Raw genomic sequence first — 16,720 nt, forward strand, 5'->3', positions numbered from 1 at the left:
ACAGTGTCCTGCTTGGAAATGCGAGCCACAGAGAGGCCCACACACACGCACGCACGCACGCACGCACGCACGCACGCACGCACACACACACACACACAGAGGTCCCTGCCACTGAGGCCAGCGGATCATAGCACAGTGTCAGATGCTGCTCTTGAGTCCCACCAATCTGTCACTGTCTGCTTAGCCTGCAGGGAGCTAAAGACACTAGGAACCCTGTCACTGTCTGCTTAGCCTGCAGGGAGCTAAAGACACTAGGAACCCTGTCACTGTCAGCTTAGCCTGCAGGGAGCTAAAGACACTAGGAACCCTGTCACTGTCAGCTTAGCCTGCAGGGTGCTAAAGACACTAGGAACCCTGTCACTGTCTGCTTAGCCTGCAGGGAGCTAAAGACACTAGGAACCCTGTCACTGTCTGCTTAGCCTGCAGGGTGCTAAAGACACTAGGAACCCTGTCACTGCCTGCTTAGCCTGCAGGGTGCTAAATACACTAGGAACCCTGTCACTGTCTGCTTAGCCTGCAGGGTGCTTAAGACACTAGGAACCCTGTCACTGTCTGCTTAGCCTGCAGGGTGCTAAAGACACTAGGAACCCTGTCACTGTCTGCTTAGCCTGCAGGGTGCTAAATACACTAGGAACCCTGTCACTGCCTGCTTAGCCTGCAGGGTGCTAAAGACACTAGGAACCCTGTCACTGCCTGCTTAGCCTGCAGGGTGCTAAAGACGGAACCCTGTCACTGTCTGCTTAGCCTGCAGGGAGCTAAAGACACTAGGAACCCTGTCACTGTCTGCTTAGCCTGCAGGGAGCTAAAGACACTAGGAACCCTGTCACTGCCTGCTTAGCCTGCAGGGAGCTAAAGACACTAGGAACGCTGTCACTGCCTGCTTAGCCTGCAGGGTGCTAAATACACTAGGAACCCTGTCACTGTCTGCTTAGCCTGCAGGGAGCTAAAGACACTAGGAACCCTGTCACTGCCTGCTTAGCCTGCAGGGTGCTAAAGACACTAGGAACCCTGTCACTGCCTGCTTAGCCTGCAGGGTGCTAAAGACACTAGGAACCCTGTCACTGTCTGCTTAGCCTGCAGGGAGCTAAAGACACTAGGAACCCTGTCACTGTCTGCTTAGCCTGCAGGGAGCTAAAGACACTAGGAACCCTGTCACTGTCTGCTTAGCCTGCAGGGAGCTAAAGACACTAGGAACCCTGTCACTGCCTGCTTAGCCTGCAGGGTGCTAAATACACTAGGAACCCTGTCACTGCCTGCTTAGCCTGCAGGGGGCTAAAGACACTAGGAACCCTGTCACTGTCTGCTTAGCCTGCAGGGAGCTAAAGACACTAGGAACCCTGTCACTGTCTGCTTAGCCTGCAGGGAGCTAAAGACACTAGGAACCCTGTCACTGTCTGCTTAGCCTGCAGGGAGCTAAAGACACTAGGAACCCTGTCACTGCCTGCTTAGCCTGCAGGGTGCTAAATACACTAGGAACCCTGTTACTGTGTGCTTAGCCTGCAGGGTGCTAAAGACACTAGGAACCCCATCACTGTCTGCTTAGCCTGCAGGGTGCTAAACACACTAGGAACCCTGTCCTGCACGCTGCTAAAGACACTAGGAACCCTGTCCCACAGTGTGCTAAAGACACTAGGAACCCTGTCCTGCTGGGTGCTAAATACACTAGGCACCCCATCACTGTTTGCTTAGCCTGCATGGTGCTAAAGACACTATGGACCCTGTCCTGCAGGGTGCTAAAGACACTAGGAACCCTGTCACTGTCTGCTTAGCCTACAGGGTGCTAAAGACACCAGGAACCCTGTCACTGTGTGCTTAGCCTGCAGGGTGCTAAAGACACTAGGAACCCTGTCACTGTCTGCTTAGCCTGCAGGGTGCTAAAGACACTAGGAACCCTGTCATGCAGGGTGCTAAAGACAGTAGGAACCCTGTCACTGTCTGTTTAGCCTGCATGGTGCTAAAGACACTAGGAACCTTGTCCTGCAGGGTGCTAAAGACACTAGGAACCCTGTCACTGTCTGCTTAGCCTGCAGGGTGCTAAAGACACTAGGAACCCCATCACTGTCTGCTTAGCCTGCAGGGTGCTAAACACACTAGGAACCCTGTCCCACAGTGTGCTAAAGACACTAGGAACCCTGTCCTGCTGGGTGCTGAAGACACTAGGCACCCCATCACTGTTTGCTTAGCCTGCATGGTGCTAAAGACACTAGGAACCCTGTCACTGTCTGCTTAGCCTGCATGGTGCTAAAGACACTAGGAACCCTGTCACTGTCTGCTTACCCTGCAGGGTGCTAAAGACACTAGGAACCCTGTCACTGTCTGCTTAGCCGGCAGGGTGCTAAACACACTAGGAACCCTGTCATGCAGGCTGCTAAAGACACTAGGAACCCTGTCCTGCAGTGTGCTAAAGACACTAGGAACCCTGTCCTGCTGGGTGCTAAAGACACTAGGCACCCCATCACTGTTTGCTTAGCCTGCATGGTGCTAAAGTCACTAGGAACCCTGTCACTGTCTGCTTAGCCTGCAGGGTGCTAAATACACTAGGAACCCCATCACTGTCTGCTTAGCCTGCAGGGTGCTAAAGACACTAGGTCTAGGAACCCTGTCACTGTCTGTTTAGCCTGCAGGGTGCTAAAGACACTAGGAACCCTGTCACTGTCTGCTTAGCCTGCAGGGTGCTAAAGACACTAGGAACCCTGTCACTGTCTGCTTAGCCTGCAGGGAGCTAAAGACACTAGGAACCCTGTCACTGTCTGCTTAGCCTGCAGGGTGCTAAAGACACTAGGAACCCTGTCACTGTCTGCTTAGCCTGCAGGGTGCTAAAGACACTAGGAACCCTGTCACTGTCTGCTTAGCCTGCAGGGTGCTAAAGACACTAGGAACCCTGTCACTGTCTGCTTAGCCTGCAGGGAGCTAAAGACAGAACCCTGTGACTGTCTGCTTAGCCTGTATGGTGCTAAAGACACTAGGAACCCTGTCCTGCAGGGTGCTAAAGACACTAAGAACCGCATCACTGTCTGCTTAGCCTGCAGGCTGCTAAAGACACTAGGAACCCTGTCCCGCAGGGTGCTAAAGACACTAGGAACCCTGTACTGCTGGGTGCTAAAGACACTAGGCACCCCATCACTGTTTGCTTAGCCTGCATGGTGCTAAAGACATAGGAACCCTGTCACTGTCTGCTTAGCCTGCATGGTGCTAAAGACACTAGGAACCCTGTCACTGTCTGCTTAGCCTGCAGGGAGCTAAAGACACTAGGAACCCTGTCACTGTCTGCTTAGCCTGCAGGGAGCTAAAGACACTAGGAACCCTGTCACTGTCTGCTTAGCCTGCAGGGTGCTAAAGACACTAGGAACCCTGTCACTGTCTGCTTAGCCTGCAGGGTGCTAAAGACACTAGGAACCCTGTCACTGTCTGCTTAGCCTGCAGGGTGCTAAAGACACTAGGAACCCTGTCACTGTCTGCTTAGCCTGCAGGGTGCTAAAGACACTAGGAACCCTGTCACTGTCTGCTTAGCCTGCAGGGTGCTAAAGACACTAGGAACCCTGTCACTGTCTGCTTAGCCTGCAGGGAGCTAAAGACACTAGGAACCCTGTCACTGTCTGCTTAGCCTGCAGGGAGCTAAAGACACTAGGAACCCTGTCACTGTCTGCTTAGCCTGCAGGGAGCTAAAGACACTAGGAACCCTGTCACTGTCTGCTTAACCTGCAGGGAGCTAAAGACACTAGGAACCCTGTCACTGTCGGTGCCGCGTCTATGTGCCGACAGGCCGCAGTGCCGACAGGTCGCAATGCCGATAGCCCACAAGCAGAACCAGCTGAGCGAGGCGCCGTGCAGCGTGTCGGTGGAGCTAACCTCTTCCAGCCCCCACGCCAAACCTGACCTCCCCCAGACCCTAACCCAAAACCTAACCTCTCCCACCCCCACGCCTAAACCTAAGGTCGGCATTGCGGGTGGTCGGCATAGCGGGTGGACCCCGTCACTGTCTGCTTAGCCTGCAGCCTTCCTATTGAAAACAGACTCATCTTAGATACTTTATGAACGAGACAAAATAAGTGCATTTAGACAGTAAACATCAGTAAAACAATATACAAATTTTAAATAACAGGTGAAACAGGTGAAGCAGTATGTTAATATAGATAACATTTCAATTACAAAAATACGAAATCGAAACTAATGAGGCAGAATAGTTCTATTAAACGGCTAAAAATACATCAAGCTAAACTCCGCCGTAATACATAACATTACGGAGAGCCTGGCCCCATTGGTTTGTGGATTCCTGCTTTGAAGCCTTAAGTGACGTATTCACAGCAATTAGATGCTTTAAACCTTTTTCTCAAATCATATCCCTCAGACCCCTCAGACACAATCTGAAATCTCCTTCATCTGCCACTCTGATTGATGTCATCCTTACTAATGCCCCGTCTAACTATAAAGCCGGTGTCTTCAGTCAAGATCTGAGCGATCACTGCGCGATAGCCTGCATCCGCTCTGGCTCCTTGGTCAAACGACCACCGGTGTGCGTAACCAAGCGTTCCCTGAAGAAGTTTGACATGGAAGCCTTTCTCCACGATGTTACCGCCGAGAACTGGGACAGAATTAACTCTCTCTCCACCATTGATGCTGCCTGGTCCTACCTGGTCCTACCTGGTCCTACCTGGTCCTACCTGGTCCTACCTGGTCCTACCTGGTCCTACCTGGTCCCCCTCCTTAATTCTTATCATTTAGCATGCTGGGATTTATTTATTTATTTAAAAAAAATATTATCTTTTTGTATGGGAAATATTTCCCCCCAAATCAGTCCTTAATAGCTTCAAAGAATCCTGCTGCATATACTTTTCTTAATAAGACGCTGTTTGGAGTGATTACGGCATAACACAATTTGTTTGTTCCCCGGCAACAATCTGGGTTCCTCATTTGTGCGTGTGTGTGTGTGTGTGTGTGTGTGTGTGTGTGTGTGTGTGTGTGTGTGTGTGTGTGTCTGTCTGTCTGTTAGACTGCAGTGTGTGTGGTTTGCTGCCTTTAAGTCTATTGGAATTTTTCACTAGAATGGAAAAAAGTATCTGCTTTGTGACAGTTATACGGAAACATTTAGCCTCAAATAGTGTCATCCAGAAAAGAGAAAAACAATCGGATTGAAAGGGACGGAGCGTGAAGACGTCTAATTCAAACCAGCGGACACACGGCTGTGTGTGTGTGTGTGTGTGTGTGTGTGTGTGTGTGCGTGTTCTTACAGACAGACAAAGACCAACCAGGAAAGTATTTTCCAGCAGGCAGACATGACATCATGCATCTTCTGTCTGAATCACAGTCGCTCCTAAACACGACAGTAGAACAGCCGCCGCGGTTCTTTTGACCTTCTTGAAATGTACATGTGCAATAACTTGTTTGGAATCTAGTGGTCAAAAAGGAGCGTTTACAGCCGTTCTCGCAGAACATCTCTCCTCTCAGCGTGGCTCCATGAAGCCCGAAGACCCTCACTGCGCTTCAGCCAAGTGTCAGAGGCGTATGAGGAGTCCACCGCTTTCCCGCACCGCACTTCAGATCATGTTCCCGCAGTTCCCCCTTTAGATTTCCACTTCGGCACCCACTTCAATGTGTGCAAACGACTCCAGTTACCGTTTCATTACAGCCCCGTAAACTCTACGATAAGTGGCCGCGTCAGATCCGTTTGAACGCTGTCCAGGAAGTCGCCCACAAAGTGCCCACTTACCCCCGCTTCCGCGTAGAGTGTGCGTGTGCGTTTGGCCTGGACTCGATGCCGCGTTCAGCGGCCACCGACGGCTCCGTGGTAATGCGTGTCAGATGGCTTCCGAGCCTTTTTTTGTTTTGTCTGAGGCACAGAGGGGAAACGGAGCAGGACTCGGCTCAGTTTGTGCCGCGAGGCAACGAGCTGAGAGCACGGCGTCCCGAGGTGCCAGCGGCCACGTTTGCGTGCCCGGGAATCACCTTATCGTGGCGAGCGATTGGATTTCACAAGAGCTGCTCCCGTCGCCTGCACAGGCACGGAGAGCCCCAGCTCCTCCCTGATGTCTCCGGGTTTACACGGCACCGACCACGAGGAGCGTGGAACTGTTTCAGGCAGCACAGTCCACAGTCCCCCCCCCCCTCCCCCGCCCAGGTTTTTCTCCCATTTTCTCCCCAATTGCACTTGGCCAATTCCCCCTGCTTTCCCCGTCGTTGCTCCAGCCCCTCTGCCGATCTGGGGAGAGCCGTAGACTAGCACCATGCTTCATCTGACACATGCGCAGTTGGCAGCCGCTTGTTTTTCACCTGACACCGAGGGGTTGTTTTTTCCCCCCAAGATCACCCCCACCCATTTTTCTCCCCAATGGCACTTGGCCAATTTTCCCCCCTGCTGCCCCGGTCACTGCTCCACCCTCTGCCGATCTGGGGAGAGCGGTGAGACTAGCACCATGCTTCCTCCGAGACATGTGCAGTTGCCAGCCGCTTCTTTTCACCTGACAAGGGGAGCTTCACCGGTATAGGACGCAGCACGTTTCCCACGTACTGGAGCACGTTTCCCACCAGTTCCCTTCTCCCCGAACTGACCAGAGGAGGCGCTAGTGCAGCGACCGGGACAAATACCCTCAATCCGGCTTCCCACCCGCAGACACTAGCCAATCGTGCCTGTATGGACATCCGGTAACACAAGGACGTGAACCGGCGACCCTTGTGTTGGTAGGCAGGGAGTCTACCGCTGGGCTACACTACCCGGACGCCCGACAGCGAGGAGTTTCACCGGCAGCTTGCAGCGCGTGGGAGGATCATGCTACTCCAGCAGTTAACCCCCCCCCCCTCCCTCCCTCCTGCCCGCAAAATATCAGCAGGAATCCATGAGTTAGTAGATTGTAGCTGCTGCAGCCTCACTGGGCCTGTGACAAACAGCATCTCCGTGTATTTTGAACATGCAATGGAGCGTCGAAACCAGTGGCCCAAAACGTTCACAAATCTTGCTTACCAGGATTGCCAATTTCGAGTTGGCTCGCGACGGTGAAATCTGTGGTGACGCTGGCCAGAACCTGTCTTCAGAGGCTCCAGGGGCACGCTGATCTCTTCCAGCCTAATTTTCCCCTTGTTCCCCGGGCCCGGACACTTCTCATGGTGTGTTCCAATAGCTAGGCTTGTTTAGATTTATGGAGAAGCTTTACTAGACTGCTGGGAACCTGAGTGCAATCACTGCTGCTGCAATGAAATGCTGAGATTATTCTGCCCCCGACCATAACTGGCGTGGTTTTTGACCGAGCGCGTACAGGCTCGAGATATTCAAAACTATTCGGGGGAAATTCCGGTTTCCACCATCTGCACCGCTTTTATAGGCAAACTTCCTTAGGCCCTTGAGATCGGCGGAGGTAAAGTGCGCGGCCGCAGAGAGAGGTAAAAACTTCATTGACTTCTGGCCCTCTAAGGACCAGTGTTGGGGGTAACTCATTACAAAAGTATCATATTACATGTAATATATTACTTTTCGCAGTAACTCAGTAACTTATTACCAATAGAGAGCCGCAGGAAGGAGTCCGGAAAACATAGATGCTAACACTTCCGGGTTCTTCACTGTTTCTGCCTATGGGATTTTTGAATGGGTTTTTGGCGCGATGCTTCAAATGAGGTCTGTGGTTAACGCAAGCTTATTCAAACGCGAACCAGTGTTCAGCAGGATAATCTTCACACATGAAGTCCGGGACTTCCGCGTTCCGACTACAAAAATACGTCATCCCTGTGGTACTCTATAGGATTTCAATAATATGATATCAGTTACTTTGTCAAGTTAACACAAGTTACAAATTGAGTAAAAAATCCCTAATCAAATTGTGTGTTTTTATGTTAGATGACAATAACCAAGGAAAAGGATAACATTTAGAATTTTGGATGGTTTACACTGACTTCACAACGGTTTAAATTATTTTTCAGGATGGTTTCCCAGGTGGCGATGTCATTCTGCTGCTGCTGTTACTTTGGTGAAAGTAATGCAAAAGTAGTGCAATAAGTAACGAGTCACTCTACACAGACAGTAATATTGCAAAGTACTTTCAAATTAAAGTACCTATAGTAATATGTAGTATATTACATTTTCAAAGTAACTTGCCAAACAGTGCTCAGGACAGCCTGGAGACGACAGTGTTTGTTTAAAGGGTCGCATCCTGCTGGGCTTCATAGACCATGCAGCTTTCATATTGAAGACAGACTGTCTGCATTTACCAGTAAACCCAATGGGATGTGAGTGTCGCTTGTGCTGCTAAAGTGTTGCAGAACACGTCGACCACAGTCATGTTTCATCTATAGCCACAAACAACATTCCCACCTGGCAGATGAGATGAGACTGAAGCGAGACACACAACACAACTTATCTGTGGGCAACAAGGATCCGCCATGGAATGAGTGGAAGGATGCAGAAGATGCTTCTTCTTGAGCGATGTTGGCCTCCCTCCAAAGGATGCTCAGTGCATCGTAGCCTCCATCAGCGTTCTCTCCAGCTGCAGCTCCATGTGGAGCCACAGCCACTACTGCAACCCGGTCTTACGGCACTTCATGAAATATAGTCAAGAAATTGTAATTAAAATAAAAGAAATACAATTCTAATACATAAATTAATCTTCTTCTGTCGTATGTCCTTAGACCTTCAGCTCTGTTGCAGCAAGCCAGTCCAGTGTGTCATTGTCTAGGTCAATTAGCCCACGATCACCATTCGGGGGCCGCTATTTGGGGCCAGCTGGTCATCACATGTTCCACAGTCTGTGATGGGTCCCCACATTCGCAGTGGGCACTGTCTGTGAGACCCCACTTCTGCATTGATGCAGCGAAACGACCCACACCTGTCCTCAGGCGGTTGAGGGTTGTCCACTCCTTACGGGGGAGGTGCTGGGGGAGAAGAAGACAGCCTCCACGTGGCCTCCCCCGCAAGTAGCTAAAGAGTAGTTGCAAGGTTGCATGCCCTTTAAGCGAAACAAATGTCTTTACACCGTCCACCGACCACAGCCCCAGCGCTAGCGCTTCTCCAGCTCAACGTCGAAGGTCTCACCATTGCCAAGATCAACATAAATTAATGAATGATTAATAATAATAATAACAATAACAACAACAACAATAATAATAATAATAACAATAACAATAACAACAACAACAACAATAACAATAATAATAATAATAATAACAATAATAATAATAATAATAACCACAACAATAATAATAATAATACAGTATAAAATAATAATGATAATAATTTAATAATAATAATACAAATTAAATCGTGATTTGTGTACATGGAGACGGTTTTCCCTTTTTTTCCGTGACACTCAGCATGACTTTCAAACGACTGTATTTCAATTAGAAGTATCTTTATCTCTCCTTTTTTTCTTTTCTTTTTTCTTTTTGTCAGTCGGGACTCAGGAAGTAGTGTGACATTGATATGAAAGAAAGGCGGATGCGGGCCGCACGGGCGTATATACCGTACGTTTTCCTTCGATGCCGACGACCGCGGTTCAGTTCCCAGCATGTTCAAAGCGTGTTCACTTTATGCCCCCGGCCCACATTCGTTTCAAGTGGCGGGTGTCACAGCGGCTGGGAGCCAGTCTCTAGTGTAGTCTTGCTTTTCATAAGGTTACATCATCTTCACAAGTTACCGTGGATCAGACTTTCTCAAGCGAGACATTTATTCCCGTCATCTTTAAAATATTCAACAATTCAGCTATGTTTCACTTTGTCTCTAGATGTTTTAATAGATTATCTATTATTATTATTATTATTATTATTATTATTATTATTATTATTATTATTATTATTATTATTAAATTACTATATTCTCTATTAATACTGTATGTGACAATTCATGAACATGCCTACATATTGTCAGAATAATTGAGCAGCTCCAGGTGATGAGGATCAGGTGTGTGGAACGGGAACATCTACAGTCATAGCCTGGTCAACCATCTTGATCACCTGAACATTCTGTTTCGTTCCGCAGGTCAGTCTGGCCTCCAGCCCGGACGTTTTCAGAAATTACCACGTGAACGAGCCAATCAGGGACCTGCCTGGTAGTTGACATCGTAACCGGCCAATCAGGTACACCACTGGCAAAACCGTAATGGCGGCTCCCATGGCTCTGCGTGCTCCCGAAGGAACAAACGTTCATAGAGTTACACAGCCCTTATCGTGCATTCCTTTATAACTGGGAACTGGTAATCTTACCGGTTCAAAGTTCATGAGCTGGGATGTGACGTCACTAGAGCTGGTATTTCCCATTCCAAACTCGTAGGAGCCTCAGCAGCCCCGACGTAAAAAATCCAAGATGGCTGATCCGTGCGACAACAGTAGTTATAATCGTATAAATGTAGTTCTCAACGTAAGTTCAAGCAGCAAGACTATAATATCTTTTACACTTCCTTAATTCACTTTATATCTCCACTCTTCAATCTACTCACAAGATCATACTAAGCTGTCAATTTCCGGGTTTCAATGAACAATCAGCTGGTTGCCGCCCAGTCTCTGTTAACCAATTGCATAGTGTCACATCACTGCTCTCATCACCTCTCACCCTACGCACCTCCAGTGTAAGCCTATCACGTTGCTCCACAACCCAGTCGTAAGCCAATTGCTTGGAGGCGGATTCCTTAAATATGCTTGTTTCTGTCTCATTCAGCCTCTCAAACACCGCTGCTGCCAGGCTCGCACCCTCCTCCTCCCCTTCTCCTCCCGGTCATCGCAGACCTATCCGATTTCAGTCGGAAGAGTCTCATCATGATGAGTCTCAGAAGGAAGATCACCAGCACCACCAGTATCTAGACACTGCAGGGGAATATATCTGGATGCTGATCTGGGCTGATGCTGCTCTCTCAAGATCTCCCTGCGGTGTCGTACCGCCAAAGACTAATAACAATACCTTATTCTCAACATTCTTTCTGTAGTAAATTATTCACTTTATTGTAATAAATATCACTTTATTCATCCTTTGGTCTCTAGTCTCTCCTGATTGAAATGCTATTTAGCACTTCTGTCTTGTTTGTGTCTCATTAAATCAACTGTACACACAGCACGGCCTACTTCTATCTGTGTGGACATGAGGCTGCAGTGTTTGTATGCGCAAAATGCCACGAAATGCCTTGTTATCAACTGTTATTGCTAACAATGGCTAGCGAGTGGATCTGACCAGTGAACAAACAGTGAACTTCCCAGCTCAACTTTTCTGCAAATGGAATGCTAACAAAGCGGATGTGACGTCATTTAGCCTCCACATCCCAGTTCTTTTGCGATAAAGGAACGCACGATTAGTGCAGTTATTTCAGAAATAGACTTCAAAAACAACAATTAAAAAAACAAGAACAAGTGTATGCACCAGCCGATTTTTTCTCGGGGGAAAGATGTTTTTGCCCTTCTTCCGAATACATATGGATTCGACTGGGTCAACACTGATTGGCTGAAGGACTGGATTTGGCGGTGCCGATTGGCTGAAAGAGGTGTCTGTCAAGGCAAGTATACTCCCAGTCCCACCCACTGAAAGTGGCCGGATTTGGGCGTCATCTACTTCCTCTAGTGTGCTTCTTGTAGCACATTCACCCACTGATGGGACCAATGTTTTGGCACTGTTGGTTCCAGGGGCGGACTGGGATCATAATTCAGGCCGGGCATTAGATACCAAGCAGGCCAGGCCGATACGGGCCGACGCGCGTGCCGGCGTCCGAAGGGCGGCGTCGAAAAATTTGGGCCGTTTGAAGCCCAATTTGGGCCGTTTGAAGCCCAATTTGGGCCGTTTGTAGCCAGATTTGGGCCGTTTGAAGCCCAATTTGGGCCGAGTCCAATTTTACAATAAGATGCACCCACTTTAACCCTGAATAAAGTAATAAAACCACTAGTAAACCAGTAGGCGGCGCCTGGCCTGCTGTTCAGTGAGTGGCCTGACTGCGGGCACCAATTTTTTTTTCTTTTTTTCTTTTCGGGCCAGGCCACCGGGCATTTGCACGACGTGCCCGATTGTGCAGTCCGCGCCTGGCTGGTTCTGTTTTCACTCTGGCTTGGCTCGTACGCTTGGCTGTTCTCATCCTCCCCTTCCTCCTCCCCATCCTCCACAACTTACCAGGAAGAACTCGAGAGTTCTACACCTGGATCATGGACACCACCTGCTTCATCCTCCTCCTCATGGGACTCCTGGCCCTCGCCACCTCCCCGACTCTATCACCTCCTTCTGAGCTCTGTACTTCCTGGCCCAGTCGATGGACGGGTTTTTACCCAGAAGGTGGAGGTTGGAGTCGCTGCTGGTGAGGACGATGCTGTCCCTGTACAGTGTACAGGTTGTGTCTCCACTGGACTGCTGCCTCCTTCACAGTCATCATGATGATCATGATGGAAAAGCACCACCTCCTTGAAAATGTTCTCCACCAGGAGGAAATGGGAGAAGTCTTTAAAGATCAGCTCCTGGAAACATGGTCAGGCTGAGCTGCTCAGCATGTATGGGATGAAGATCTGCAGGAGAGGAGAGCCTCGTGGAAGAAACGCTTCCTCACTGTGTTGATGTCATAGTCACATTTCTTGATGACTCTGTTCTGGCAGCGTTCTTACAGAGCCGTCCGTACCCTGAGACTCCAGTCATTGGTGAATGATCTACTCAAAGGTGTACAGTGCATCATCCATTTGCTCTCTCATGAGGAACTTTGCCCCCTGGATGAACAAAGAGGGGCTGGAGACTTCGAAACTCTGCTGCAGACCATCCAGGCTCAGCTGCTCCACCTTCTCATAGCAGCTCTGCATCTTCACCAGGTGGAAGGCCAACATACTGATCTTCTCCATGTGGCTCACCACATTCTCCTTGGTGCCTTTGTTGAGTATGTTCTTGCTCATGTCCATCAGCTCCCTGAAGAAAGCATGGTAGATCTGGGAGAAGCCCTGGCTTGTTGGCTCCATCATGGCATCCAGGGTGGAGCTGATGTAGGGCTGGATGCTCACCTTCAGCAGCTTCTCTGCCTTGGGGTGGGACCACTGCTCACATCTTGTTGGTGACATGCTCCTTGGTGGTGATGATCTGGTCCATGTCTGTTCATATGGAGGTCTGCAGCATGGGATGTCCCACCTCACACCGCTGCACCACAGCGTTGTACTGGGTTTGGCCCTGGTGCTGCTACACGTTGTACACCGTATCACTGATCAGCATCCAGTTCCTCTGCCTCTCCTGCTTCTTGCCTATGAGTCAAGGGAGATGAGCTCCCTCAATTTGGGCAGGAGGCCCTCCATCACCAGCTTAGACAGTATCTGCGGCGGTATGCCACATGTCATGTCGCAGGTGCTGTAGTGCCCCCTGAGGCTGGCGGTAGAGTCGCACTGCATTGGTGAAGGTCTGAACCTTGTTCTCCTGTGACAAACCATTGTTGGCGTGGCTGACGTACATTTGAAAATCAGGACCCATCCCTAATGTATGTGTAGAAGTATTTGTATACCTAGAGGCACTGTGTTATCCCACCGGTCACTATTGTTGCCATCAACATGTTTACTCATTCTATGACCACCCTGAACAAAGTTGAGTAATTTCAAATGCATATCTCAACACTAGACACCTTCAAGATTATGTGTGCCAAAAATTGTTGTCCCATCTTTATGTTCACATACTTTAATAACCTTTTGTTTGGGAGCTTTGATGTAGCCAATTTACACTAAAAACATGTGACACTGCACATATTTCATTGAGACCCTTTATTCTTTCAATATTTGGTGGAAATGCATTGATACATCATTCAGGAACATCTTTAGAGCCTTATAACTGAAAACAGTTTTTTACGATCACTATTGTGACCGGTGGGATTAAATGGGTCTCAGAATTCCAGGCGCAATCTGGTATTCAAATGGGGTCACCAAGGTTGGGAACCACTGCTTATAATGTGTATAATAACATTGATATACACATTATCTATATCTTATAATGTGTATAATAACATTGATATACACATTATCTATATCTTATAATGTGTATAATAACATTGATATACACATTATCTATATCTTATAATGTGTATAATAACATTGATATACACATTATCTATATCTTATAATGTGTATAATAACATTGATATACACATTATCTATATCTTATAATGTGTATAATAACATTGATATACACATTATCTATATCTTATAATGTGTATAATAACATTGATATACACATTATCTATATCTTATAATGTGTATAATAACATTGATATACACATTATCTATATCTTATAATGTGTATAATAACATTGATATACACATTATCTATATCTTATAATGTGTATAATAACATTGATATACACATTATCTATATCTTATAATGTGTATAATAACATTGATATACACATTATCTATATCTTATAATGTGTATAATAACATTGATATACACATTATCTATATCTTATAATGTGTATAATAACATTGATATACACATTATCTATATCTTATAATGTGTATAATAACATTGATATACACATTATCTAGAAACATGATGTGCAACGTATTAAAATGTAATGTCGGCATGTTGTTCTGCAGACCAGGCTGCACATCAACTTCTTTGTTGTGGTCATCTCCGCTGAAAAGTCCATGATGCAGGTCTGCTGGACGGGTGTGTGTGTGTGTGTGTGTGTGTGTGTGTGTGTGTGTGTGTGTGTGTGTGTGTGTGTGTGTGTGGGGGGGGGGGGGGGTTGGGGGCTTTGATCATCGGGCCAGGCCAGAGCACATGTGCTTTTAGCTTAATTACCCAGAATCTGCTGCTTGTTTATCTGTGCAGTACTTTATTATAACGCTCCCCTCATATCATTTCTCTCCACTGGTTCTCCTCTGAGAGACACACTGGTTCTCCTCTGAGAGACAGACTGGTTCTCCTCTGAGAGACACACTGGTTCTCCTCTGAGAGACAGACTGGTTCTCCTCTGAGAGACAGACTGGTTCTCCTCTGAGAGACACACTGGTTCTCCTCTGAGAGACAGACTGGTTCTCCTCTGAGAGACAGACTGGTTCTCCTCTGAGAGACAGACTGGTTCTCCTCTGAGAGACAGACTGGTTCTCCTCTGAGAGACAGACTGGTTCTCCTCTGAGAGACAGACTGGTTCTCCTCTGAGAGACACACTGGTTCTCCTCTGAGAGACACACTGGTTCTAAAGGGGGCGGCTTTAGCTCAGGAGGTAGAGCGGGTCGGCCAATGACGCAAGGGTTGGCGGTTCGATCCCCGCTCCCTCCCAGCTGCTGTCGTTGTGTCCTTGGGCAAGACACCTAACCCTCCTTGCTCCCGATGGTGTGTAGGCACCCTGCGTGGCAGCCTGCCGCCATTGGTGTATGAATGGGTGAATGTAGACTATCTACTGATTGTAAAGCGCTTTGGATAAAAGCGCTATATAAATGCAGGCCATTTACCATTTACCATTCTCCTCTGAGAGACAGACTGGTTCTCCTCTGAGAGACAGACTGGCTCTCCTCTGAGAGACAGACTGGTTCTCCTCTGAGAGACAGACTGGTTCTCCTCTGAGAGACAGACTGGCTCTCCTCTGAGAGACATACTGGCTCTCCTCTGAGAGACACACTGGCTCTCCTCTGAGAGAGACAGACTGGTTCTCCTCTGAGAGACAGACTGGCTCTCCTCTGAGAGACAGACTGGTTCTCCTCTGAGAGACAGACTGGTTCTCCTCTGAGAGACAGACTGGTTCTCCTCTGAGAGACAGACGGACGCCTGATCTTTCTCACGCTGCGGCCTCTTTGTTCACACGAAAGCCAGACTGAATATAGAAAATAAATGAGTGAAAGCTGAAATCCAGACTTGAATGTGACTGAGTGGTTGTTTACATAATAATAATAATATGAAGTAAGGTTCAAGTTCAACCGATATGGCTTTTTCAACGCGGATACTGATAGCCTACCGATATATTTTTTAGACTGAAGTCACCAATAGACACTATTTTGTGTCAACAGCAAATCCTTAAATTTGATTCTGCTTATAGATTCTGAAACAAATTTTGCATGCACAACGTACTTGAAATCAATCGATAAACTGTTGATGTTTACAAAAGTTCATAATAAACGACAAGCAATGCTATGATGATAATATGAATATGACTGAAGATGACTTGTGTAATGGTTTAAACATTTGTATTCTTCTGTGAAATAAGCATGTGACCTGTTTTGACATCGCCTCGCAAATAATTGGAATTGAGAATCATTAACCAGAATCGATAAGCAGAATCGGGATCGGAATCAGAATAGTTAAAATCCAAACGATATACCCAACCCTATATATCAGTGTACGCAAATGAACATACACTTTGCTTAGAAACATTTGTGTCATTGCTGGTACGTCTTAATTCTTCTTCAGTTGACGTCTCGAAGGTGGATTTGTGTTTATTGACAAACAGCTGACAAATGTCCAGGTTTGGCTCCACCCCCACTAATGAGCTGAGCTAATTGAGCTGATTCTGAAAGTAAATTAGTCAGCTCCAGGCTAATGCTGTCAGTCTCATTAACCTGATTAATACGAGTCCCCTCCCAGACACAGATGACTTGTCAGTGCGAGTCGTTAGTCGCTCGCTCATCAGAGAAATGACTCGAGCTGAGACAAATTGCCAGCGGCCGTTTCACTTAACATCTTTTCTTCTTTGGTTTGGCGTCTCTTTTTCTTTTTTCGTGTGTTTTTTCTGTGTGTATTGTTTTTTAAAAAGCTGTCAAAGAACAAACATTGCAAATTAGCTCATGCTATAAATGTTGCGACATCAAACTATTTTTTCAA

At 47.5% G+C, this 16,720-nt stretch overlaps 1 pseudogene across 1 annotated transcript; it reads right to left on the reverse strand.

Moving 5' to 3' along the window:
* Window positions 1-12,121: 12,121 nt before the first annotated feature.
* Window positions 12,122-13,344, reverse strand: LOC310775891 (protein Niban 2 pseudogene; annotated as a pseudogene). Its single transcript has one exon. The product of its transcript is annotated as a protein Niban 2 pseudogene (transcript).
* Between the last annotated feature and the right edge of the window lie 3,376 nt (window positions 13,345-16,720).

This window comes from Poromitra crassiceps (assembly GCF_964638095.1).
Source record: "Poromitra crassiceps genome assembly, chromosome: 4".
Taxonomy (NCBI): domain Eukaryota; kingdom Metazoa; phylum Chordata; class Actinopteri; order Beryciformes; family Melamphaidae; genus Poromitra; species Poromitra crassiceps.